The sequence below is a fragment of the Pseudopipra pipra genome, chromosome 1, assembly GCF_036250125.1.
Source record: "Pseudopipra pipra isolate bDixPip1 chromosome 1, bDixPip1.hap1, whole genome shotgun sequence".
NCBI lineage: Eukaryota > Metazoa > Chordata > Aves > Passeriformes > Pipridae > Pseudopipra > Pseudopipra pipra.
In genome coordinates this window covers 147,789,292-147,814,156 of record NC_087549.1, presented here as the reverse complement: position 1 = coordinate 147,814,156, position 24,865 = coordinate 147,789,292, and the positions used below count along the sequence as shown (strand labels likewise).

General features: G+C 44.2%; 2 long non-coding RNA genes across 3 annotated transcripts; both read right to left on the bottom strand.

The window, feature by feature from the left end:
• Positions 1–1,469: 1,469 nt before the first annotated feature.
• LOC135403894 (uncharacterized) lies at positions 1,470–14,657 on the bottom strand. 2 transcript variants are annotated; one of them, XR_010425523.1, is made up of 2 exons: positions 10,985–14,657; positions 1,470–2,864 (listed from the first exon to the last, which is right to left on the bottom strand). It is a non-coding gene; the product is annotated as an uncharacterized LOC135403894 (long non-coding RNA). The 2 variants fall into 2 exon arrangements; XR_010425524.1 differs by lacking the exon at positions 10,985–14,657 and adding an exon at positions 9,319–9,910.
• Positions 14,658–14,668: 11 nt separating this feature from the next.
• Positions 14,669–21,769, bottom strand: LOC135403893 (uncharacterized). Its single transcript, XR_010425521.1, has 3 exons — positions 21,506–21,769; positions 19,837–20,107; positions 14,669–19,177 (listed from the first exon to the last, which is right to left on the bottom strand). It is a non-coding gene; the product is annotated as an uncharacterized LOC135403893 (long non-coding RNA).
• Between the last annotated feature and the right edge of the window lie 3,096 nt (positions 21,770–24,865).

Genomic DNA, 24,865 nt, shown 5'->3' with positions numbered 1-24,865 from the left:
TCTCACCATGAAGTTGCTCAGGATGGGTTTGAATTTTGACTGGGAAAAAAAAATCTTGATCGAGTGTAGATCTGAAGGAGTTGAAATCCCATCCAAACCTTGGTCTAGGCAAATAAGACAAGTCCAAGAATGCAGTTTACCACTCTCCATGGGCTGGGGCCAGGGTGCAACAGGAACTATTGCCAGGAGGCACAGAAACCAGGATGGGCTCTCTCCTCCGCACGTGACAACACTTCTGCTTTAGTTAACAACGTTATTACCCCTCTCTGTGCATATTTTTATGCCATTTCCCCATGTGCATTGCCATCTACTTAGTGATGCTGAATTTCATGGGCTGTGTCAGGGCCTGGGCACTCAGGAGGACGTGGTGAGACACACTCTGCAGTGCCACTTGGGCATCAACCACTGCACCTATTTTCCTTTTCGTGATCATTTACTCTATTTTGAACTGCACAAACCTCAGAGGAAAAGTCCTGACAAAAGCTTCTTGGAATCCAGATATTGTCTGTCATCTTACCATGTACTCATTCACTCTTTTTTAAGAACTGGGACATAGCACTGATATGTAGCTTTCCTCTAAACACATGAACATTCACAGAAATCTAACTAAGCATTAATCAGTCCTTCAATGGAATAGATGTGTTTTCTAGTAATAATAGTGATTATCTCTGAAAGCCCTTGAAAGTTTGACAGTTGTTTACCAGGAACAAACAGAAATAGAAGAGGAGCTATTTCAAGTTATAAAGCCAGGCTACTGCTGTGCTCATAGAACCAGTTCTCTTCTGCAAAGATCTTTTATTGGTCAGAGCTCCCAAAAAGATTACTTAGCTGAGGATACTTCTGAAAGACATAGGAAAGAAGAAGGACGGCAGGTGCAGAAATATAAGCCAGCCTTCAAAAAGCAGCACAGCCGATAATAAATCACTACTAAATAGCTCACAGCTATTTAGATTTTGTTACTAGGATAGAGAAATTACTAACACTCTGTCATCCCTGATGGCCTTGGGAAATATATTACCAAGGTGTCCATAAATTACCCCCAGATTGAGTTATGCAGCAACAGCATAACTGTATTTTCCTCCCCCTCAGGCACACACGTGTGAGTGTGGTTTGACACCTCCATCCTCTTACCCACTAACCTGTTATAGAAAAACACTGTAAGGTGTGAGAGAGCATTCACTATTAAACTGAGACCTGCTCCATGCAGAGGACACAGGGAGCATCCCTAAACTTCAAATCCCAGACCTACCCTTCCCTTTCTTCCTTATATTACCTGGTTTTAGTCACCATAGTCCCTCCAAACAGCCCTATCATCCATCCCAGATGCCATCCTACTGAGTGCTGTATACACACAAACAGGAATGAGAGAAAGAAATGTCATCTTGGGTAAAAAAAAACCAAACAAACAAAAACAAAAACACTCCCCCCAAACAGTAACAAAATCAATTATTAAGAACAACAAAAAGAAATTATTATGTGAATAGACATTTATATGACCCACAATATAAAAATGTACAGTTCAATACAGATAACTTCAAAGCCAGTGGAACCTTTTTCATCAGAGTCAATATTTTTCATCGGAGTGCACTGGACACAAGGGTCCTGTTTCTGACTTGTTTCTGCTGCCCTGAGGTCAGTGGTAAAATTTTCATTAACCTCTGGTGGGAGCTCAGTTGGGCTGTAGTAACTGCTGTAAATAATTTATACTATAGGTGATTAAAAAAAATAATTAAAGCCTTTCTTTGCAAGTCTTATGAACATCTAAAAACTATAATCAATGTTTACAACGTCCTGCAATAGGTGACAGAAGTAAAATAAACGCAAGTCTGAGTTACAGCACAGCATCCACCTTGGCTGCTCCAGCACCTGGACTGAGCCCATTCCCAGAAAGAAGGGGAGAAAAGAGAAGTGAAAATGAGGGTTACAGACTGGGGCTGTGTTCATCTCTACTGGAAAACTTGCCTCAGTTTGTTGTGTCAAACTTCTTTCTACTCCCCAGTTATTTTTCATTTCCTTCCCAGCATCACAAAATCGCAATAATTCACTCCTTGGGGAGAAAAACAGAAAGACAAGGATTTTAAAAACACGTCCGTCCTGCCACTTGGCTGTAAAACTCCTCTAAAGGAACTGCCCTTTGGCTCAGCTGTGTCACACAGATTTGTGCATTTCCTACCAGAGATGGGCTCTGTTTAGGAAGTGTCATGATGTCAGGTTGGGGGATATTAAGGGGAGATTTGCACGTCACTGTGAATTTGCACTTTTCTCAGCTTGCAGACACTTTCAGGTGACTGCAGGAGGAATTTTTTTTTCCAGTGAGAAGTAAACACAGAGGTGTTGGCCTCTCTGGGAGATGGAAGGCAGTCAGCTTTGGAGCTAATTACAGGGAGGCTGACGGATGCTGACAGATGTATGGTCCTGGCGAAGGGCCTGCCGCTGATTCTGCCATGAGAGAGGGAATAAAGCCTCTCTCCTTCTCTCAGCAGGTCCATGGCACCAGGGAGGAAGAGGACAAGGATGTCAGGACTTCTAATTATACACCAGGAACCTGTGAAATTGGAGCATTAGAAGTGTTAGTTAAAAATGATGCCCTGAAGGAATGAAGTCCAGCAGGAGGAGAAGGAAGAGCGCAGAGGTGGGAGTGAGGGGCTGGAGAGGAGGTCTCCTGCTCGTCCTCTTTTGATGGGGTCCAGAGGGGCTTCTTTCCAGGGATGCACAAAGCACACACACAGTTTTATATCTGCTAAAGCCTTGCCTGAATTGTAGTTTGAGGTGTGTTTCCAAAAGCACTTTAAACTCAGCCCCTTCTGTTGAAAGTATTACCAGTATGATCTAGCTGATCAGCCATCCTCCAGCCTAAAGAAAAGCTGCTTTCCTGTAAAGAAAGGAATGGACATCTACTAGCTCTCCTCAGGCCTGGAAGACCCGTGCTCAGCTCATAGTCATGCCACAGACAGACAAAGGTAAGACACCCAGCACCTCTCAAATTAAAATTTATTGCAGATTCACTCAAAATCTTCTGCATAAAAAGCAACTTTTGCATATTGAGCACAAGTCCCCTGAGGTGGGACTCCCTTTCCAGGACATGGTCCATCTCTCAAGCAGCACTGGATCCACCTGAGCATCTCTGTGCACACTGGATACCTCCTCTCAGCACCACCCCTGCCACAGAGGTGATGACAAGGAAAGGTATCTCTCACTCTGGACCAGCCCTAAGCCCCCAAACTGGTCAATTTAACAGACTTGTGGGGCCATTGCTTTTCACCTGGTGTGGGCGATCGCCTTGAAAACTGATGGCATCACAAAGCCTAAAATTTGCTGACCTGCACATAGGGAAAGCACTTTCCTCAGAGCAGCACATTCCAAAATTAAAAAGTGCTGCTATCATATATCTGGCTCCTGGCTCTGTACATGCCCACAGCTCCAAGCCAAAATTAAGTATTAGGAGGCAAAACACCTCCATACATTTCTCACAGGCACTTAGGAAGAGAACACAATTTTAGGGAGGACCACGAGGAATTCCTCTCCCTCAGTGGGGGAGTTCTATGATCTCTCTTTGTGCTTCTAGCATAGCTTGTCAATATTAAACCAAAAAAATAAGAGAAATGTGAAGAGGAAACCATTCAGAAGCAGTCAATGGCCTCAGACAGCACAAGTGGCCTCAGATCACAGCTCTGCCTGGGCCCTGCAGCTCGTGGCACCTTTCATCTTTGCAGCAGGGTGACTGTTGCCCCCATGGAGACACCAGCACAACTCATCTTGTCTGATAGGTGTTGGGCATTTTAAAGAGAATAGAGAATAATAGAGAATTTCTTTTTTTTTTCCTCAAGGGATTTGGTGTGTTTTAGCATCTTCCAAGGGTGCAGATGCAACCCAAGGTGTGCAGACACACCAACCTGCCACCCCCTGAGGAAGTGGTGCATCAGCAGTTACTGAAGCTCTCATCACCTTTGGTTGAATTTCCTCAGCCTACTCATAGTCATCACTTGAAGGATCACAAAATTTGCCTGTTGTGTTTCCAGAAGAAACTTTGAAAAGGACAAGTGGTGAACAAGGAGAAAGATTTTGTTTGAATTTTGAGCCCCCGAACTGTGCAAGTTTGGAGACTGGGATCTCCTGGAAGAAGAAAACATCAACCCAGAGCACTGAGTGCTGCCTCTGGTACTTCTGTGACTACAGGTACTTTGACCATGGTGTGCATTGGGCCCATCACCTTACAGAGAGGCACTGACAAGCTTTAGCTCAACAACTGCCCAGAACTGAACCACTGTGAAAACTAGAAAAAAATTTTCAAGTACAAATTGAAATATCAAGAGAGGACAATACTGTGTGTTTCTGGAACAGCAAGCAAGTGGCAAGACCAACACTTGGGGGGTGATGTGTATCTGGAGGCAGTGAAACCTTCCCCTTTGGACATCTTTAGGAAGAGCTACCAGGATTTTATACAGAGCTGATCCATTTTCAGGGCAGTGGGATAAATTTTGTGCTCCCTTGAAGACCCTCTGAGCCCTGTGATCCACACCTCTGTATCTCACACAGCCCTTCCACATGTTACACCTTAAAGAACTCTCTCTCTCTGTCCTTTCCAGGGAGGAGTCATTCTTCCAACAGAAGAAAGGCTTTAAGGAGGCAAAATTAAGATAATTCTCAAATAATTTAGCCACTCCTTTGTTGAGAGTTATTGATAGCATCGCATCAATGATGCACCACTCCCACATGGTTTTTCCTAGTTATGAGGGGTTATTCTAGACCTTTGTTGCCCCACACAGGCAAGAGCAATCACTGGGATGTGCCAAGCTTCAGGCAAATGAGACAGAGCACATGAACATGCTTTTACCATGTAGCAGAAGAGGCTTGTTCCAGCAATTCCAGAGTCGTGGGTTGAGCTGCAGGAGGGAGCAGGGTGAAATAAGGCCTCGTAATAAAGTTGTCATTATGCATGGAAGGACAGTGGATGTGAAATTACAATAGAAATTGCCTATGGTAATGAGAAAGGGCTTGTATGGTGGTGAGCAAGGAAAGGGATTTCAAAGGAAGGAACACAATACCTGGTGGAAATTGCATGAGGCTGCTGTTTGCTTAGAGGGAGCAGAGGCTAAGACCTGACAGTTTCATCAGAGAAATTGTTTAGGAAATGACCAAGGGAACATAATTCATTGTTCAAATTTCAGACTGCTCATATCTAGAGAGGGGAGCATGCATTTATCAGCAGCAGTAGTACACACCCCACAAAGGGTATAAGAGAAACCAAAAAGTTCATCATAGATCTGCCATGACTCAGATATCCCTGGTGCTCCAGCTGAAGATATTCAGGAGAGGAAGATTCATATTACATTTCCTAGAAAAGTGGTGTGATGGGCAAGTACTGAGCATGATATAAGCCTGACAGAAGATAAAACAAAGCTTTTCCCAGCCATCAGGCTGTGCATGATCTCAGAGTAGCAATAAGCCAGAGAGATGCATCTGTGGTAACTGGCAACTATTGAATTGGGGCAGTCTCGAACAGACAGGAGGATTCAATCTAAGGGGTCAGGGGAGTACTGCTAAAGTAGTTTATTGTGCAGGCAACAACAGATTAAGACAGATCTGCAAGAAAAAAATACTATTAAAGCAATTTTTCTTTACAAGAACAAGAACCAGTTTTTAGGTAGAAAATGAACACAGTAAAGGGAATAGCAGGAAGATATGTGCTGTGTCAAGACTGAACAGGTATGTTGTCATGTATCTGAGGGAAAGTGGAAGAGGAACAATTCTCTGCTGGAGGGGAGCTGCACACAATGTTTATTGGAACAATTTTGGTGTAAGAAAACATTTCTTGCATGGTATGCCTTTTGGTTCAAGCCTCTTCTTGTTTCATATTATTGACTAAAAGCCACATGTTGATCACAAGAATCTTATTCACATCATGGGATTCTGAAGTTCAAGCACAAAACTAGAGTGTCAGATGTGAGGTACAGGTCTTAGAGTCCAAAGCTTTTAATTTTCTCTTTGTATCAGTGTAAGTGAGGAAGTGAATCATCTGTCTTCTTCTTTATCAGACCTACCACATCCAGACTAAACTGCTTTGGATATTTATGAATTGAACCTTAGGAAGGCAAGCCAGGTCAATAACTAGGATGGTAAATTTAGGCCAGTAGATATAAGTTAACTGTGAAAAATTGCAAAAGCACTTTGTGCCACTAGGTGTCCAAGCAATGAAATGACAGAAGCAATTCTGTGCATATTAATACAAAGTGATGCACATGGTAAAATAATCCTAGTTTTGCTGGTATGATGATGGACTGTGAGCTATTATCAGCCAGAAGAAAATTCTTGGGTTTATAATATGTGGTTATGTGAAAATATTAGCTTGATGCAAAGGGAACATTTGTTAGAAATGGTTAGAAAATGAACCAAGAACACAAGGAAAACAGGCTACTCTAGCACATCAAGTACAGATCTGATCCTATGGCTGAAAATTAATATCACATAAATTTTGCACTCTAGGAATTGAAAAATTAAAGAAAAGGGTGATGTGATGATCAAATATGTAATAAGGCTTCTGCAGAAAGATTTTCTTACTAGTTAAGGACTCTTCATCCAGGCAGAGAAACAACCAGGAGGATCTATGACAGTTATTTCAAAGACAAATGACCAATATTCATTAAGGTCATCATTTGGGCCAGCAGTTCCACAAGCCACAAGTAACTGGAGTCTAGGACAGCATTCTGGGGAAGCCCTACTGCACTTACTCATCCTTACTGAGGTGTTCACTACTGGCCTCTGTTGGAGGAAGGTTGCTGGGCTGAGTGATCTAGTCTGACTTAGTTTCTCTTACATTTTTAGGATACTTTGACCATGAATACAGCTATTTTTATCCCACACAACCGTAATGCAACGTTAGCACTTGTCTCCCCTAATCCCTCCCACAGAAACCACACAGCTCCTCTCCCTCCTATTTGTTATGATCAACAGTCTGACAAATACGCTGATTTTTATTTTGCTTCCAGGTGGAAGGTATTGCCCTGGATGTCATAACGTGAAACAACTCCAGCAAATGCGGGTGTTACAGCTCATTGCAAGCCACCTGTCTCCTTGCTCCCTCTCATGTGCTAACCCCCAGCTTTCTCAGGAAGGTCCATCCACACTGGGAAACACTGACATTGAAAACACACCTGGACAGGTTCCTGTGTAACCTGCTAGAGGGTGACCCTGCCTTGGCAGGGATGTTGGACTGGATGATCTCCAGAGGTCCCTTCCAACCCTAATGGTTCTGTGAGTCTGTGACATATTCCAGCCAATTCTGTAAAACAGACATATACTTGGTACAGAATGACTGGCTGGACCTGTACAGCTCAGCACTGTGGTCTTGTCTGACCCAGAGGCTACAAAAATAAGAGCTGTTCTGCTTGCCTGTGGTAATTTTGTTTGGATCCTGCAGATCAAGGCCTATGGAGAACTGGAGCTTACAGTTCAGCCTGTAGTGAAAACTCTCCTCCTCCTACTCTCAGAAGCTGCTCACCTATTCTACACACTGCTCTGATTACTTATCAGCCTTTTATTCATGCATGCAGATATTCAATCATCTCCTGGCTCTTCAAGTTTTGAGGTCAATGAGAAAAAAAGTCAATAAGTCAATAAATTAATTTAATTTATGCACCCTACAGATGAAGAATAGAGGAGTGCAGCAGGTTCTGAGCAGGAACGAAGATTCAGAGAGGAAAATGACAGCAAAGCATTCAAGATGTATACAGCTTTGTATTTATGGTCATCCAAGATGCAATCAGGTAAGTAATTTCTGAATAGGACTGTGTCTGTCAGCTGGTGAAAGCTGCTCCATGCAGCTGCTGCGGGTGGGCTGATAACGTGGTGACATGATTCACACTAGAAAACCTCTCATGCATAAAACCCAGTAGAGTCACCTCCACTGTTGGCAATGCTCTCAGTGTCCTGCCTGACCTTGCCTCGGGAAGAGCTCAGGAGCATTTCTCCATGGGAAAGTTCTAGATAGCCAAGTCAATTCAACCCAGCAGTTGAATCAAGCCACAGGCTTCCCTGCAAAACCATCAAGCATTGCCAGTGTCAGTCTTCAAAGACACAGAATAAGTGATAGTCAAGGCTTACATGGAAAATGAATGGTGAAGTTAAATGGGGTTCTCATCCTTCCATTGTGCCTTCCCTTCCTTTCACACCGGCACAATCCCACACCACTCTCACTGCAGTGCCTGGCTTTGGGTCTGAGCATGCAACACTTGTGATCACAGAATCATAGAGTGATTTTGGAAGGGACCTTAAAGATCATCTCATTCCAAACCCCCTGCCATGGACAGGGACACCTTCCATTAGACCAGGTTGCTCAGAGCCCCATCCAGCCTGGCCTTGAACACTTCCAGCGATGGGGATGCTCAATCAGGCTGGAAGGACTCTGCAAACCAGTGCCTTTGGCTTCAAAGCAGACTTAATTAGTGACCTGTTTACTTGAAAGAGGACGACGTGCCCAAGTGTTCTTGCCTTCAACTGTAAACAAAGAATTATTAAAAGGTTCTCAAGGATTTGAAGTAGTAATTAAAAGAAGATGAGTGATCTTCGCAAGCTGCAACGTGGCTGCTTTCCAAATGAAAGCTCCTTGGCTGGGATGTTACTGTGATTGCAAATTTTCATCTCTAAGGCTAAAGAAATAGCAGGATTCCCACGCATCTCTCTCTGAGGCAGCTGTACCTTCCCAAGCACAGGGAACACAGCCACTACATGACAGACGTTGCATTTGGGGCCATGTGGAGGGGAAGGCAGCAAACTGTAAACAGTGTCTGGATACGGAGCGAAAAAAGGGTGTAGACAGATCTGTCAAAGCAAACATGGTGGGAATGGGGTGTCTCTCCCACGTCCTTTCTGCAGATCCTGTCGGTTAAATGCAACATTCCCCACTGGAAGAATGGAGAGAATGCTTTTCTTAGGGAGGAAAGAGTTGTGGGGAGCAGCCAGGTATGTGAGGTTCCAGAAGCTGTTTATTGGAAACAGCCACGTTGACAAGAAAGACTGTTTTTAAGACACTGGAAAACTCCTCTGCTGTTTCTTGAATGGAATTTGCTGGACTCTTAGTCTGCTTAGTGCAAGGTAATCCCTCAACTCATTTGTAAAGAAAATAGGGATATAAATGAATAAAGCTCTCAAGATAGCTGCTAACAATCATATTCCAAGCCAATTTTCTGCTTCACTAATACTCTGAAGCTAATCAGCTTTTTTCTAAATGATCTCTGCATAATACCTGATTTTTCTCCCCCCAAAATATTTACTTGGAAATATTTATGCTGGTCACACATCCTGTCACTTATTTGTACCTACCAATTAAAATACAGCTTGTAGAAATAATGTGGCAAGCTGCAGCTCCCAGAGATGAGTGGCCTTTTCCCAGACTGGGTGTTTCCCTGACATCCAAAGCTGAAGGTGCCTGCATGTGAAAAAATGAATCCAGTTTTTCTGCAATGGCCTTATCCGAGTTCTCCTTCTGCACCTCAGTCTTCTATGGGCTTTACCACTTTTGGGTAAGCCTCTTGTCCTGAAATATTTTTTTTAAATGTTGTCATAGGTTGATATTTTGATGCCTTTTGCAAGCTGCTCATCAAACTCTTTTTAGCCTGTCATCTTTCATTTTTAAACAAGCAGAGTTTCAACTGACCACCACGTGGAGAGCACTGGGCCTTCAAAGTCCTTGTAGGATGCCCAACATAAGTCATCTCTAAATATGCACCTACTATTACTTCCAAAATGGTCTCAGTTCTCCAGAAGAGCAAGGCTGAGACATGAAAACTACAGAAATAATAGTCCCTGAAAAAAAAACAAAACCAAAAACAACAGAGGAAGTTAGAAATATGGAGCCTTTGTTTTTCTTGAGATTTTGATAATTTTTGGCTGAATTTCTCTTTGAACAATTTTTTTTTTCAGTATCTCCATATGAAAAAATATTTGACCTGTTTCTGCATTCAGCACAGGACTATTGCTTATCTGAAGTCTTTCTGAAGGCAACTCCAGGAAACAACACCTTTTGCTACTAAATGTTATTGAAATACTGGCACAGGGTACTGAAAAAGGTCAGGAAAATTATTGCTGGCTTCCTCTTAAGAGCCTTGCAAGGAGGAAAATCATATTGTCTGTGATTCAGGAATTAAACAGGAATGGGTTCAAAAAGGTCTATAATGGGCAAGATGCGGAAATAATATTGAAATTTTCAGTTTGCTGCATTTAAGAAAAATCTTTGTGAAGATAACTGAAGCATTTGCTATTTATTTCTTTCCATTGACAATAGATGTCATAATTTTCACAGAATTTGTTCAACGTCATTATTTCATTTTTTTCAGCTTCAGTTCCATTCTCACCTGAATGAGATGCACTCCCACAAATCAGTGAAAGACAGTACAACCCCTTTCAAATGACATCTGTCATAAGGTGTTTTCCACTATGTCCATTTCAAGCAAATCTTTCTCAAGGATTTCTGAGACACCACAGAAGACTCACAGGTTCTGTGAGCCACAAAAATAACTGATTTCATTTAGGCATTACACTTATTTTCAGTATTTATCTCTATGTTTTACTCACTGGTGCAGAGAAGTATCAAGAAGATGTATAAGAAAAAGTCAAACAATTGTTTTGTCTGCAAGTTACACTGAATGCAGAGAAAGCTCAGCAACACCACAGCCTTTCTTATTTATTGTTACAGCAAGAGCAAGTTAAATATTGGATTTTCTACTACACAAAACAGTTGTCACTTCTGGTTTGGATTTATTTTTTATTAATAAAGCAGATGAATTTTCAAAATTTCCATCTAGATAGAAAATACAAAGAAAATTAAGTTAAAGCAAACAAACACCAATTCCCCCCCCAAAAAAAAACTCCCACAAACCAAACCAACCAACCAACCAAAAAACCAATAAAAACCCAAACAAACAAAAAAACACAAACAAAAACATCAAAAAAAACCCAAAAAAACCACCCAAGGAATGCCAATTTTTACCATTATGAAGGGAAGAAACAACTTTGAACTGTGAACTCCTCAGACTCCCCTGTAAAACACAGAGCTAGAAGTCCTGTATATCCCACTTTGCAGAGATGTTATGAGGTTTCCTGCATCATGAAGCTTCTTCCCCCACTGCCATGGCAACCTTGTCTTCAGTTTAATAAATAATGTTTTAATTTAATAATGTGTCTCGAAAGCATTTGGCACTCCTCTGCTGGGAATGCTGTGGGAGCAGTATAATCCTGATATTTAGAAACTTCTGATTAATTTGCAGGTTAAATGTGCTTGTGGCCATTTTATACTGATTGTTCTCCTGCCACCACTGCCTAAACCTGAGAACTGTGAGTCCTGGGAGCCCCAGGATTCCAGGGAGCAGAGCTGCTGCTGTTTTTCTCACCTCCGTTTCAGCCAAAGTGCATCAAAATGTGCCATCAGAAACTTCCCAGCTCGCTCCAGCTGCAAACATCTGCTGATCCACCAGCAATGCAAACCGAAGGCCTCCACATGTGGGAGATTTTCAGGGAGATTCAGCTGAACAAACACACAGATGGAATTCAGTTGTCTAGATATGAGCATCTACGGACATTCCAGGCTCCTGTGGTTTCTGGATGGTGCAGGCAGACAAGGAACAGGACCTGAAAGGGCCTCACTGCTCTCTGAAGACCAGGCAGGATATGTTGGGGCACCCCAAAACCTTCAGACAACTTTGTTAGGAACCTGAACCCCACCTGGGTGTTCACCACAGTGTGAGCTGGAGAGCTCTCTGGGGTCTGTTGACTCAACTTCCATGGACTATGAAGGGATCTAACTCATGGTGGTCACACAGAAACACAGAGTAGACACCTCAGTATAGGTGCCTTAACTTTTAACCTGAATCCCACTTGATCTTACAATATTATCTAGAGAAACACTTTTTCTCTGGACATCAATGTTATAGATGATTTTCTGGACTCCACATACTTGGAGCACCATTAGAAAATTCAACATCAATAAAAGAAAGGGGCTAAACAAAAGGTAAAGCATAGACATACATTTTCTCCTCGCTTTTCTCAAAGGGGTCACAACGCTACCAAAGTACTCCTAAATTTATTGTGGGCATATAGGGGCTTTTTTTCAGCCCACATTTTCAACATCAGTTTGAGAATTCAACTTTTTATAGTTGGATTTTATGCTCTTCTAAGGTGAAAGAATAAAAATTATGAGAAATCTATTTGAAAACCTGGGCTGACATGGTTTCAATTATTCTTAGAAGGCATTAGATAGAAAAGATGACATTGAAAGAAAGACTTTGTCCTCTAGAAGTGAGATTTCTTACGTCTGTTACCTGAGGCTCTTGTATTGGAGCCAGAAAAGGGGAAGTAGAAGAGAGCACTGCAATGGTTTGTGCTGGTTTTGGCTGGGGAAAAGTTCATTTTCTTCCCAGTTGCTTGTATAAGGCTGTGTTTTGGATTTGTGCTGAGCACTGATAATGTAGAGATGTTTTTGATACTGCTGAGCAAGGGTTGCACACAACCAAGGCCTTTTCTGCTTTTCATACTGCCCTGCTGGTGAGAAGGCTGAGGGTCCCTGGGAAGCTGGATGGAGACACAGCTGAGACAGTTGACTAAAACTGACCAAAGGAATATTCCAGACCATATGACATCGTGCTTAGTATGTAAAATGAGAGGAAGAAGGAGGAAGAGGGGAATATTTGGGCTGATGGTGTTTGTTTCCCCAGGTCGCTGTTACACGTGATGGGGCTCGGATCCCCTGGAGATGGCTGAACACCTGCCTGCCCATGGGAAGCAGGTGAATTAATTCCTTGGTTTGCTTTCCTTGTGCTCACAGCTTTTGCTTTCCCTGTTAAACTGTCTTTTTCTCAATCCATGGGTTTTTCAGCTTTTTCTCTTTTGATTCTCTCCCTGATCCCACTGGTGGGGGAGTGAATGAGAGGCTGTGTGGGGCTTGGCTGCTGGCTGAGGTTAAACCACGACAAATGGAAATGAGAAGGAAGAGTGCAGCCAGCACTGGTAAGATGGAAACTTAAATAACACATTGGACATCCCTAAATATGCCAGTGAAACTAAAAGGAGGGATAAGGCAAAAGTAGATTGCAACTGAATTTCATTATTTCCAGAGCAGAACTCTAAAATGTTAGGATGGGTTGTTCAGAGAGGTGGAAGTAGTATTCAAGATGACTTTAATATGGTGAAGGCTTCAGATGTCCTTACCTTGTGTGGCAGGACAATTGTCAACATTTCCACCCTCCAGGATAAATGTCTGCAGGAAACTCCAGATGCCTCAAGAACAGTAATAGAAAGAAGCAGAGAGACAATAAGGAGTGGTATAAAGGAGCTGCTGGAGAGGAAAGCTGTATCTTTAAAAAGAAGAGCTGTAGTGATTAAAGCAAAAATTGGCAGACATGTTTAGCCAGACCTTGCTATAAACATGAAGGCCAGAAGAAAAAATGTTCCTTAGGCACATAAAGGGACATAAAAGTAGAGAAACAGGCAACAATAAGCACGGAAACAAAACTGCACAATATATGCTTGTCTTCAGCCCTGTCTTCAGGAAGATAGTGCTGATGCCACCCATGGACAGAAAAAAGGAAGAGGAGGAAAGAAAGAGAAGGATGGAAACAAGACGAGGAGCACAGCAGAGTCAGGCTGACCCTAAACTCCAGGAATTCACATCCAGCAGATGGAAGGACCTACTTCCCTTCCTGAGTCCCATGTGACACCTCTGGGCAGAAACAACCATTTTAAGCTCATCTGTCTTGCCAGGGATGGCACCACGTGACTGTGAAAGGAAGAGAAGAATGGGAAAGAGTAAAATGCTCTTAAGTCTGACCTCAAAAACTTGTAAGATTGAAGATTAGATTTTGAAGAAAAGTATAATGGAGATAAATGATATAACAAGCAGCATGGACTTATCAAAGTTAGCTCAGGAACATAATTAGGTTTCTAGATGCAGAGAGTGCAGTAGAGCTCATCCAGAGTGGCTGGAAGAAAGCACTTGATTAAACACCATCTGGGAGATTAGCTCAGATGGGAAGGATGGAAACTAAATGAACTGCAAACCAGGCGTGCTGCAGGGAGAAGGGGAGATGAAAACATGTACTGCTGCAAAGGTAGCAATCAGGAGGGAGGGAAATTATTACTGAAGTTCCTTAAGAAACAGTTTTGAGACCAATGTTTTTGTTACTTGGGTGCAGAAAATGACTGCCAAAATCTGCTAACGGCAAAATTTAGAGGTAATGTCAATATGTAAGCAGAGAGAAACAACAACAGAAACACATGATCCTGAGAACTGAGGTAAGCAGAAAGAGAGAAAATTCACCAGTGTGAAATGCAAGGCAATGTATTTGGGAACCCACTAAAAATGCAGCTTTCTGACATAATTGTGTACCTCATCACCTGGAAATGATGAGGAGTACCAGCTGGTCAGACAGTGACCAGCATGATGAACCTAAGAAAATGAGAAATGTGGTCGTAAATCTCAGGAGGGTCTGGGTCCAACATCCCTCTGCTGGGCTGGGAAGGGTCTCTGCAGCAGAGGCAGGAAACAGAGCATTGGTACCCCCTCATATGAGGGCTGTTCACATCTGTAATCCCCCAGGTTCGAGTCAAAGGCAGGTGCAGCCACGAACAGGGATGGATGAGGGCTGCTAGGACAATTAGAGCAACTGGGAGGCACTGGTGCTCTGGTGGTGTTAGGGACTCCCAGAGCTGGGCAATAGACACTGTGGTCCCAGGATCCCAAGCCTTGGTCCTCCTTTCAGCCCCTTCCCTGGTGAGTCTGGCCAGCTCTGTTCTGCCTCACCTCCTCCTCTGGTTCTTGGCAAGCAGCTCCGTCTGCTGCTGGTGAGCCAAGAGGTGCTCAGGGGATCCAAGTCTGCACAACATCATCCCCAGTTTTCTCTTTGCACTGGAAAGGACAAGCTTCCCTCCTCTGGGCAATGGATCTGATTAGACAACAGTGCCCTCCAGGTGCACAGCTGCTAACTGGGGGGATTCACCCTCCAGAACGAGCCATGGGTCTTTTTCTCACCTCCTAGGGAAGAAGAAACCAAAGTTACAAGAAATCTATGGAGGAGCCAGGAGCTAACCCAAGCTCTCAAGAGAAGTACACAAATGCCTCATCTGCAAGACTGTCCTTCCTTGGGGAAAAAAAAAAAAGAAAAAAAAACTAAATAAAAATACACCAAAAAACCCTAAATAAAAATACAGCAAAAAAATCAATCACAAGCATTGGTAACATTCATTATCCAGACTTGCTGAAAGCCACTGAAACTATTAAAAATTCTGGATTTCATGCCATAAACTGAGCAGGGATGTATCAAGCAAGAGAAAAATATAGACTCTGCTTGGATGTGCTGCCACATACCTCTGTCAGGTATAATTAAGGTTCCCATTCTCCTTCTTTCCTACCACTAGTTCTATATATTAAGTTCCATTCTAATTTAATTACCTTTATTGCAGCATTTCTTCATTAAAAACAAATAGCTCCTAGGAATGGTGCTTTCAGGGGAGCACAGTGGGTTGGTTTTTTTTTTTGGCACTGATAATTGGCATTTGCAGTAAGCATGGGAAAATCCTAATTCCCAATGCCTTTGGGAAGATAATGAAGTTTGCACAGTTCCAAGAAATTAAAAGGAAACTGAAGGTGAAAAGCAACTTTTACAAAAGAAAACAGGAAACGTGTCAGTTTATGTTACAAGCAGCAAACAGGAGGCTCATAGACAATCTAAACTTTTGTAAAGTAATTAATTCCCCATGTTAATTTTATTTATGTACCACACAGCAGCATTTGAAGGCTCCATCCAAGCCTGGGACCCCCTTGCTGTAATACTGTCCAGTAGGTTACAGTAAGTCATCTGCACCACCTGGAATCCATAACAAGAGCTTGATGAAACTTGCCCTTAGGACCATTTTTTCTGACGAGATTGAAATATCTATAAATCCTCTGTTTTAACCCATCTCTGATTATTTCAGGTGAGGGATGAGCCCAGACAACTTGTGTCCTGCACATACCTTCCCTCCTGTTGCCAAGGAATGCCCTCTGGTTTGGATTTAAGGGCTCTGTGCATTTCCCTGGAGATTCCAAATGTGTTTTCTGTGCAAGGACAGTATCTGATGCCTCTGAAACCTATTGGACCTACTGCATCTTACAAAGAGCCTGTCCACATACATCCAAAAATTCCTGTGTGCAGAGGTCCTGGGTACCACTGGAACACAGACATTTAATTTCTGCTAAGGACAGTCTTTTTCTTGCTTGTATGGCACATTACGGGGTTTATCACCTTTTCAAGTATTTTGCCAAAAGATGCTGAAACACAGAGCAAGTGAAGAAGGAGTTTCCAAAAGGGAACACAAAAGAAATGTGCCTGAAAGCACTCCTGAAGGAACCAAGTCATGATTACAAAGATGACAACAAATCCAAGAATCAACTAACTGAAAGGTTGGCCTTGGGATTTTTTTTTCTTCAAGAATAAAAATTTTTCAGACTCTGTATATGCCATTAACTTTTGATCTAAAGAAATATATGGATAAGATGAGCAAACTGGGAGAAGATGGCTAAAGGACAGTGTTCCTGGGAGACTCAAGCCCAAGCACCTTTTGTTCCCAATCCTAAAATTTAGAGTCACTAATTATTTTGGGTCTTTCCTTTTTACACATCCATGTAGACTATTGGTTGAAAATTGATGTCTGCTTTTGCTTGTCAAAGAATCTCTTTTAAGAGCTTATAATTTAGCAGCCAAAAATTAAGGTGCATAGATCTCCAGTTGCTTTTGAAAATTGAGTCTCCTGCGTAGTTAAAGATCAAAACCTTTCTGCAAAGTCCATTCTCTCTTTCCCACATCTTTTTCAAAAGCAGGTATAGTGAATGTTTTCTCTTAGTACAGCTTTTTCAGTGTCTTTAATGCTTTATGTTACCCAAGGAAGCTGGGTAAGGGAGCTCATGCTACAGTTCTTTGTGCATGAACCTTCTGGGCTGCTTGGATTTGAGACTGCACTACACCAACACCTTCCAGAGAGATGACTGGACCTGAGAACCCCAGTTCAGCTGTTTTTACCCACTGAAATAACTGCAAAGGACACTAGTTATATTTTATTATCCATGCAAGGAGCAGCAAAAAGTGATTCTTCGAGCTCTGTCCCCAAATGTTGCTCAAATCCCCTGGGCTGGCGGCACCCAGCTGTGAACTCCATCAGCACGCTGCTAATCTGTATTGCTGGCATTTGGAGTACAGTAACACAACCAGTTACTGGTATTCCCTTGTATATTATAAAACCTCTTGACAATTCAATCCATCATGAGAGTGAAAGCAGATAATTTCTTGGGAGCACACTGAATTCCTGTATTTAGTTTCCGTTCTCCTTAAGCCCTCTTGCAGGCCCCATTGTATTGCTGCCTGTTCTTTGAATTGCCATTTATAAATGGCTCTGTGCACAACTAACTCTCGCATAAAAAGCTTCCACAATGGCAATATGCAGTCAAATGCACGTAATTGCTTTTACAAAAGGAAAAGAAATCGCATCAAGGAACGTAAACCTCAGTCCCTGTGTACTGCAGCTTAAAATAAATTGTGCCCTATGGCTGATAATGTATTTAGGTCATAATCATTATGAGTCTACTAAATAAGAAGCCAATTTTTGTTCTAAGGAGGCATTCATTAGTAATCTGGACAGAGATCATATAGATGGTATGTAACAGCTGGAAGTGGCAAAGGAAAGCAGAAGAGTGATGGCATGGAGGCACAAGTATAATACATAGAGCTGTAGCCCTTTTCAAATACCTGCCTTTAATTAGGAAGAACTGCAACCTGCCATCAGCAATGCACACTCCATCCTGCTGGCTTTCTGATGAGTGCTGTGCTTTGCCAAGCCTTTAATGTGAGAGGAAACGAAACAGCACAGCTCCAGAAAAGCCTCTGCTGTGGCCAGCATGACCCCAGCTCTGCCCTCCAGTCCAGGCATGTTCCAGCTGATGGTACTTCTGCAAGTGTAGGTTGTGCCAGGAAATGAGCACTGTAAGTGTATGGGACAGGCCATCTGAGAGTCATTTCAGCATGGATGCATCCAGGGAGCTTGATGGAAGAAATTCTCTCCCTCTTTTTCTTCTGCTTCTACCCAGGCCAGGAGCATAAGGTTTGTCCCAGAGAGCTCAGTGGGAAAGAGCTGTGCTAGGGCAGTGCACAAAGCTGTCCAGAGACCAGGTGCTGCTTAAGCTGCTTTCAAGTAAAGAGAAATCTCTGTGCCCCTGGCAGGTGGATGACAATGGGGATTGTGTGGAAGTCATCGTCGGTCACATGGGGAAGGCTCAAAATGGACAGAAATCAAGTCTAGCGGGGCTGTTGGAGGGGGATGAGTGGAAAGCCCTCACTTCAGCCAGAGGTGGTCTTTGCCTCAGCTGCAGGTGACCCCTGGCAAATTAGTGAGGCCAACACCTGGCACACCACGTGCTTGTGGTGACCTCCTCCAGGGGCAGAGAGAGGTTGGCAGTGATACAGCCAGAACTTGGCACCATCTCCACCAGGTGCAGGATGCACATGTCAAGCCATCCCAAAGGCTGTCCCAAGGCTTGCTCATGCTTGTGCCATGGGCCTGTCTGGGACCCAGACCACCTGGCCTGGCGAGGATGTGATTGTGACTTAGATAAACCAAGGCCCTGCAGTGAAAGCCTAGGATTGCAGAGGATTGACCACATGTGTCTCCTGACCTCATTAGGTCCTGCCTCTCTCCCATTCCCAGTGCACTGGGAATGCCTGCTGGCTGCCATGCCAGCAGTGCAACCCATGTCCTGGAGATGATGGCCAGGGCCCTTGGCTCAGGTTGGGAACAACATATTTTGTCTAGCTGGGAGGTTGGGAAGGTAAATACATGCACTGGTCATCAGTGTCCATTTCTTTGTAGGAGAATGTTCTATTCTCTGTGGTGACCAGAGACAGAACCTGAGGGAATGGCCTGAAGTTGTGTCAGAGGAGGTTTAGGTTGGATGTTAGAGAGAGGTTTTTCACCCAGAGGGTGGTTGAGCACTGAACAGGCTGCCCTGGGAAGTGGTCACAGAACCAAGGCTGACAGAGCTCAAGAAGCTTCGGACAATGTTCTTGGGCACATGGTGTGGCTCTTGGAGATGGTCCTGTGCGGGGCCAGGAGTTGGACTCGATGATCCTTGTAGGTTCCTTCCAACTCAGCGTATTCTGTGATTCTGTGAATAGAGGGAAGAACAAATTGCAGCGCTGTTTGCCTTGAAGCAGGACAGTGAAGGGATGGATCCACCACCCCTCCCCAGGCACTTCTGGAGATGAAGGGAGCGGAGTGTCCCCTCTTGGAAGTTTTACATTTGGCATCGCTAGTGCAGGGCTGGCCACCAGCCTCTGTTTTTTCCTTACCATTCCCACCTTGTAGCTGTGGCCACCCTGATAGAGAAAGGGCTGGAGGACAGTGTCTGCCCATGTGAGCCCACCTGCTTGGAGTGTCTCAGGAGGAGAGCCTGCTAAGGCATCACAGAAAAGGGACCCTCTCCCACCTCCACATGGCAGAGGGAAATGTTGAGTCCTGTGAATCCTCATGTAGTTACTTTAAAACTGCATGAAGACTTAACAATAGCTTTAGTGGTACATGTCCAGATATATCTGTGTGAAATAGCCAGAAATTTGGGACAAACTTGCGGGATTTTGGGGGAAGAAAAGGAGAAGAGATGATCAGCCCAGCCAGTCACTGGTGTCCATTGGTTTCTAAGCTGAGAATGAAACCTGTAATGAAGGCACCAAGGCAACCTTCCAGCTTAATTAGAGGGGAAAGGTCTCCTGTTCTTCTTGCAATAGTTGGCACACCAGCATGCCAATACAAACGCCAAACACTCACCCTTGGTCTTTATTTTGTATGTAGCAGTTCTCTCTTGCCTTCACGCTGCTTTACTTGCAGTGGAAAATGGAAAGAGAGGGGAGGAAAGGGGAGGGGAGGGAAGAAGACAGGAAGGGAGGGGAAAGTGCAAAGGGTGGAAGCTGAGAGATGCAGTGCAGAGGATGCTCTGCAGGGATCTGGTATGGCCTTGAGCCCTTCCATGCCTCAGTTTCCCCATGAGGTGATCCCCCTTGCCGGTGATCTTGGGCCAGATTTGGTATTTGTGGAGTTGCTGGAGAGGAGATGAAGAGTTCCACATCAGTGCAGAGTAAATTGTTATTAAATGAGAGCTAATGAATGATCACATGAATCCCAAACTGGAGCAATTAGCCACTCTGCTGCTGCCAGAGGGTATTTTCTCTGCTGCCACAATTGCCTCTAGGTGGCTGATTTTTAAATTACTCTTTCTTCATCACTTCAAGACATCGTCTTGGGAGCCAATCAGGCTTCTTTTTTTCCAAGTATGCCTAAGCACTCATCTACATCCAAGTGCTGTGCTCCTGCCTCAGCTCAGGTGAGGATGATCCCTCACCCTGGATGCAGTTTATTCCTGTTGAAAAAGCTGATTTGCTTGAAGGAAGGATAAACACTGAGTGGCTGCAGAGCACCTTTGCACACACAGACCTGCATGAGGAGCTACCAAACTGGGGCTACAGCACACACCAGGTCTGAGGTACATGGGCAACTGCTGGCTTTGACCATGGAGGAAAATTTGGTTCATTGCTTGCAGCAGAGCCTACACTAGAGCAAAAGGGCACTTGCCACCAAGATTTCCACAGGTACCCTGGCTACGTGCTGGGACAGGACTTAGTGTCTCAGAACAGGTGCTGAGGCAGGAGAAAACTGAGGCAGGACAGGCAAAGAAGTCTCCAAAGTCCCTCAAGAGACACCACAAGGTTGTTGGAGTTGAGCACTGAGCTGGGCTCACGCAGCTACCAGCAGTGACTATAAACAAAAACCAGGCAAGGGACCCAGCTTGGCATGAAATGGGCTTGAAGAAGTCACAGGGTTAAAAAAAATTTCTTGTGAATCCTGGATTATCAAAAGAGTCCCATTTTCATCAGATTTTTTGCAGCTGTGAGTGTGGGGGTTTCCACACCCAGACAAGCCCAGTCCCAAGGACTGAGGTGGGGTCAAACACCCAGAGGCACAAATCACAGTCACTTCTGCTGGCAGCTCTGGGCCTTTTGCCTGAATATTTGTATTTCATCCACTTTGGGTGTGCAAGATCTCAGTGCATGGCCCAGCTGGCAAGCGAATGTGACAGAAGAGATTTAGGCAACTGGCTTTTTTTCATCACAAACCTGGCAAATGGCAGCTGGAGGGCAGGAAACATTCTTCACTGCTTCATCCCTCCCAAAGGCATGTCTCATAAACATCCTTATGGCTCGTGTAATTATTTCACTCACCCATAATTAATGCCCTTTTGCTGGGTAAGATGGTTTTTACCACTCATGGCAATGGGGCTGTGGTTCCCATCTCTGGCTCTGCAGAGCCACTGCACAGGCTGGGAGTGGGGGCTCTGGCCAGCCAGCACAGGGATACTGGTGGGATCTCAGCCATGAACAAGTGGTAACCAGCTCCCTTCAGCCCATTTTTTTTTATTGACTGCCCCTTTTTAAGCACTTACCTCAGTCTCTCACCATCGATGTGAGTGCTGGGACCTCACCATGCCCAGAGACCTCTTAGAGGTTGGCTGGAGAGGGAGACAAGGGTAGAATTTGGCTGAGCACTGCTGGAGATGTAGAAAACCCTGACATTTTTTTCTTCTGTTATAGCTGGTTCAGCTGGGCACATCCAGCTATGTTTGTATTTCATCAACATGATAAAGTGACTTCATCACCATGGAGACAGCTACAATTTGCATCTTAATTAAGCAATGACAGATGCCCTACTGATAAAGGCAATCTTTAGGTTTGGATCCCCATTGACTGCCAGTTCCAGCATTCCCATATATTACTAGCTGCTCCTGAAATCAAAATTTTAACAAGTGATTGGCAGGGAGTTACCTTTTAATGTTTTTGCTGTGCTGATATTCTGATGCGAATAAATATTTCTCAGTAGTGAGACAGTCAAATACTCTGAGCTGAAGAAGAGTGGGACTGGCAGAATATGGGCCTGTTCTGGATGGCATAAACCCCACCACCCAAAAAGGGGGGGATCTGGGGAGAGCACAAAGTGATCAGCAGAAGAATGGCCAAGGACAAGTGTATGGTGCTGACAGCGTAAAACCAAAATTCTCCAAAGACTGGAGAATTGAGAACTCATAGGGCAGACAATACCCATGCTGGATTTCCAACCCTGGCAGCTTTTGTCCCATTGTTGGATGCTGAGATTTCATTTCCACCTCCTCTGTGCTGATGGGACATTGCAGAAATAGTGTTTTCTTGCTGGCCTGTGCTCATGGTAAAAAATAAGGTGCAAGGGGCTGGTTGGGCCATCATGCAGGAGAAGCAAAACAACATTGAGTGAGATGGAGCTGTCCTGGGTGGAGTGGTATCGAAGGCATTTGCCACAGCCCATGCCACTGCACAGCAACTGCTCCTATGCAAGCTGCTCTCAGGCTTTGGGATGTGTCCATTACCCTCTCAGTTCTTCACTGCTGTTATTGGAATCGACATCCCAGCACTTACCACCTTCAGCAGCTTTATCATTCTTTTGTTGTGCACAGGGCACTGGGGCAGAGAGAGACTCTATGACTTCCATCAGTACCCACTAATTTGTAGTGCCCGAGGAGTAAGGATGGGGAATCCAGTGGACCTGGCAAATACATGATCCAAAGCTGTTCTTGTTCAATGACCACATACTGGTCTCAGAGAGCTCATGGTTCATGGGCCAAGCCAGATAGATCAGATCCTTAGAAATCAAGCTGGTGGTTCATCTCCTCCTGGTGTAGAGCATCAGCTAAGCACTTAGGAACACACAGACCTTCACAACAGGAGGTAACTTAGCCACAGGAAGGGCAAAGCTGGATGCCTGCCCTTTAGGTGAGGATGAACGTCTCCTTTAGAGATATAGAAGTGAGCATCAGAGATTCCAGACAGTGGGGCTTTTGGGGGTTTATCCCATCACTGGTTTGCTGTCCATAGAGAAAGTGTGAGCTTAAATCAAAGCTCTTTGCACTTCAGTGGGCTTCATTCACATGTAATTCGCAATTACAAGGGCTTTTTGCCATGGGAATTTGCAGGCTCTTGGTATGGTCTGAGCACACATTGCCACTCTCCCTTTGGCAAAGGTGTGAGATGCAGCTTTCTTCTCTGTCTGACCACCCATTTTCCCCTGATTCAGGCAAAATCACTTGTCTTGACAACCGCTTGCCAGCAGAATTTGCTGAAACCTGAACCAAGCCTTGGGAGGAATGGTGAAAGTGAGGATATGCAGGCAGGGACTGACACCTGTGCAGGTTACAGGAAACCAATGCAGGTCACAAAGTACTTATGGGATTTCAATCCAAATAGTTGTTTCTTTGCAGGCAGTTTTTGGGAATACCGGATGCAGTGCTCTGTCCTACAAAAGATGTAGACTCCTGCATCAGAGGCATGGATTAGGCCAAGCAGACAGCAGGCCTGGGAAGGGATGAAATTGCAGCCGATAACAGAAAATGGAGCTGCTTCACTGTGGTTCTGCCTTTTTGGCAGAAAGAAGGGAGGATGTGCCTTGTTCTGTCACGTAAAACTGGAGTTAGCAGTCAGGTCAGGTGCTCCCCTGGAGGATCATTTAGCCTCCTGTGCTCCTTCGAGCTCTATGGCATGCTGAGCATCTCCCGCGCTTGAAGGGCAGGAGACCCCTGCCTGAGAACACCAAAAAGTTAATTGGAAAGAGCAGCCATGAAAAAGGCCTGACCTTTTCCTGAATCACAGCCCAATGCTGAGTAGCAGAGGTCATCTAATTAATTGGGAAAATGATGCTGGAAGAGAACTCTCTGCCTTGAAGGAGTGATGTTGAGACTTGTTAGCGGGGCCCCATCACAACATGCTCAGTTTCAGGGTGAGGTGGTGTTTGCAATGGGAAAGCAGCAGCTTCAGGCCTTGGACATGGAGTGTTGTCACCAAAAAGGAGATGGCTCGTTGAGCTCCATCGGCATTGCCAGGGATTGTCCATGATCCATACAACCTGCTAAAATTTTCTCCTGGTTCCTGAGGTGTTGGGGAAGTTGAATTTTGTTCCAAGAGAAATGGCCAGGTAGGATGAAATTTTTAGGCCTGGCAATTGCCCATGCTAACAGGAAACAGAGAAAACCATTTCATAGAATCATAGAATCATAGAATATGCTAACTTGGAAGGGACCCATCAGGATCATCAATTCCAACTCCTGGGCCTGCACAGAACACCCCAAGAATCACACCATATGCCTGAGACCATTGTCCAAACACTTCTTGAATTTCTGTATCTCATGCTCTTAGCATGTCCAAGCCCTAACAGGTTTCCTGCTCTCCGTGGGTTCCATTCAATTCGGAAAGAAACTCCTCCCTTGGCACTTCTTACAACATTCCCAAGGTTATTCTATGGGTTCCAGCAAACTGAATCAATGGGACTCCTTCGGGCTGGTTCAATGGACCATGTCACTAAGGCACATCCACTGGGATGTTTCTCATTTCACTGATTAACAGATGTTCCTCATCTGTTTTCTGATGAAGGAAAGCAATCACTGCTCAGTGTCACAGGATATCAGCTGACAGTGTCACAGGCTTACACAGATAAACTCAACTCCTTTGGGCTTCAAAATGTTGAGAAATCATGTCAGCCTTGGGCAAGGTGCTGTGAGGATTTTTGCAAGGTTCATATTAAAAGCAGCTGAACTGGGTTACTGATCTTTCCTCCACAGTGACTTTCTGTATTTAGTATAGACACTTATAACCAGCCTGATGCACAGACCTGGGCTTGTCTGTCTGTGGGTGTGATGAGATATCCTGTACTCAGATCATTCTCCACACTACACTCACCAGACAGTCTTAAAAAGTCACAGGAAGTGCAAGGGAGAACAATTCAC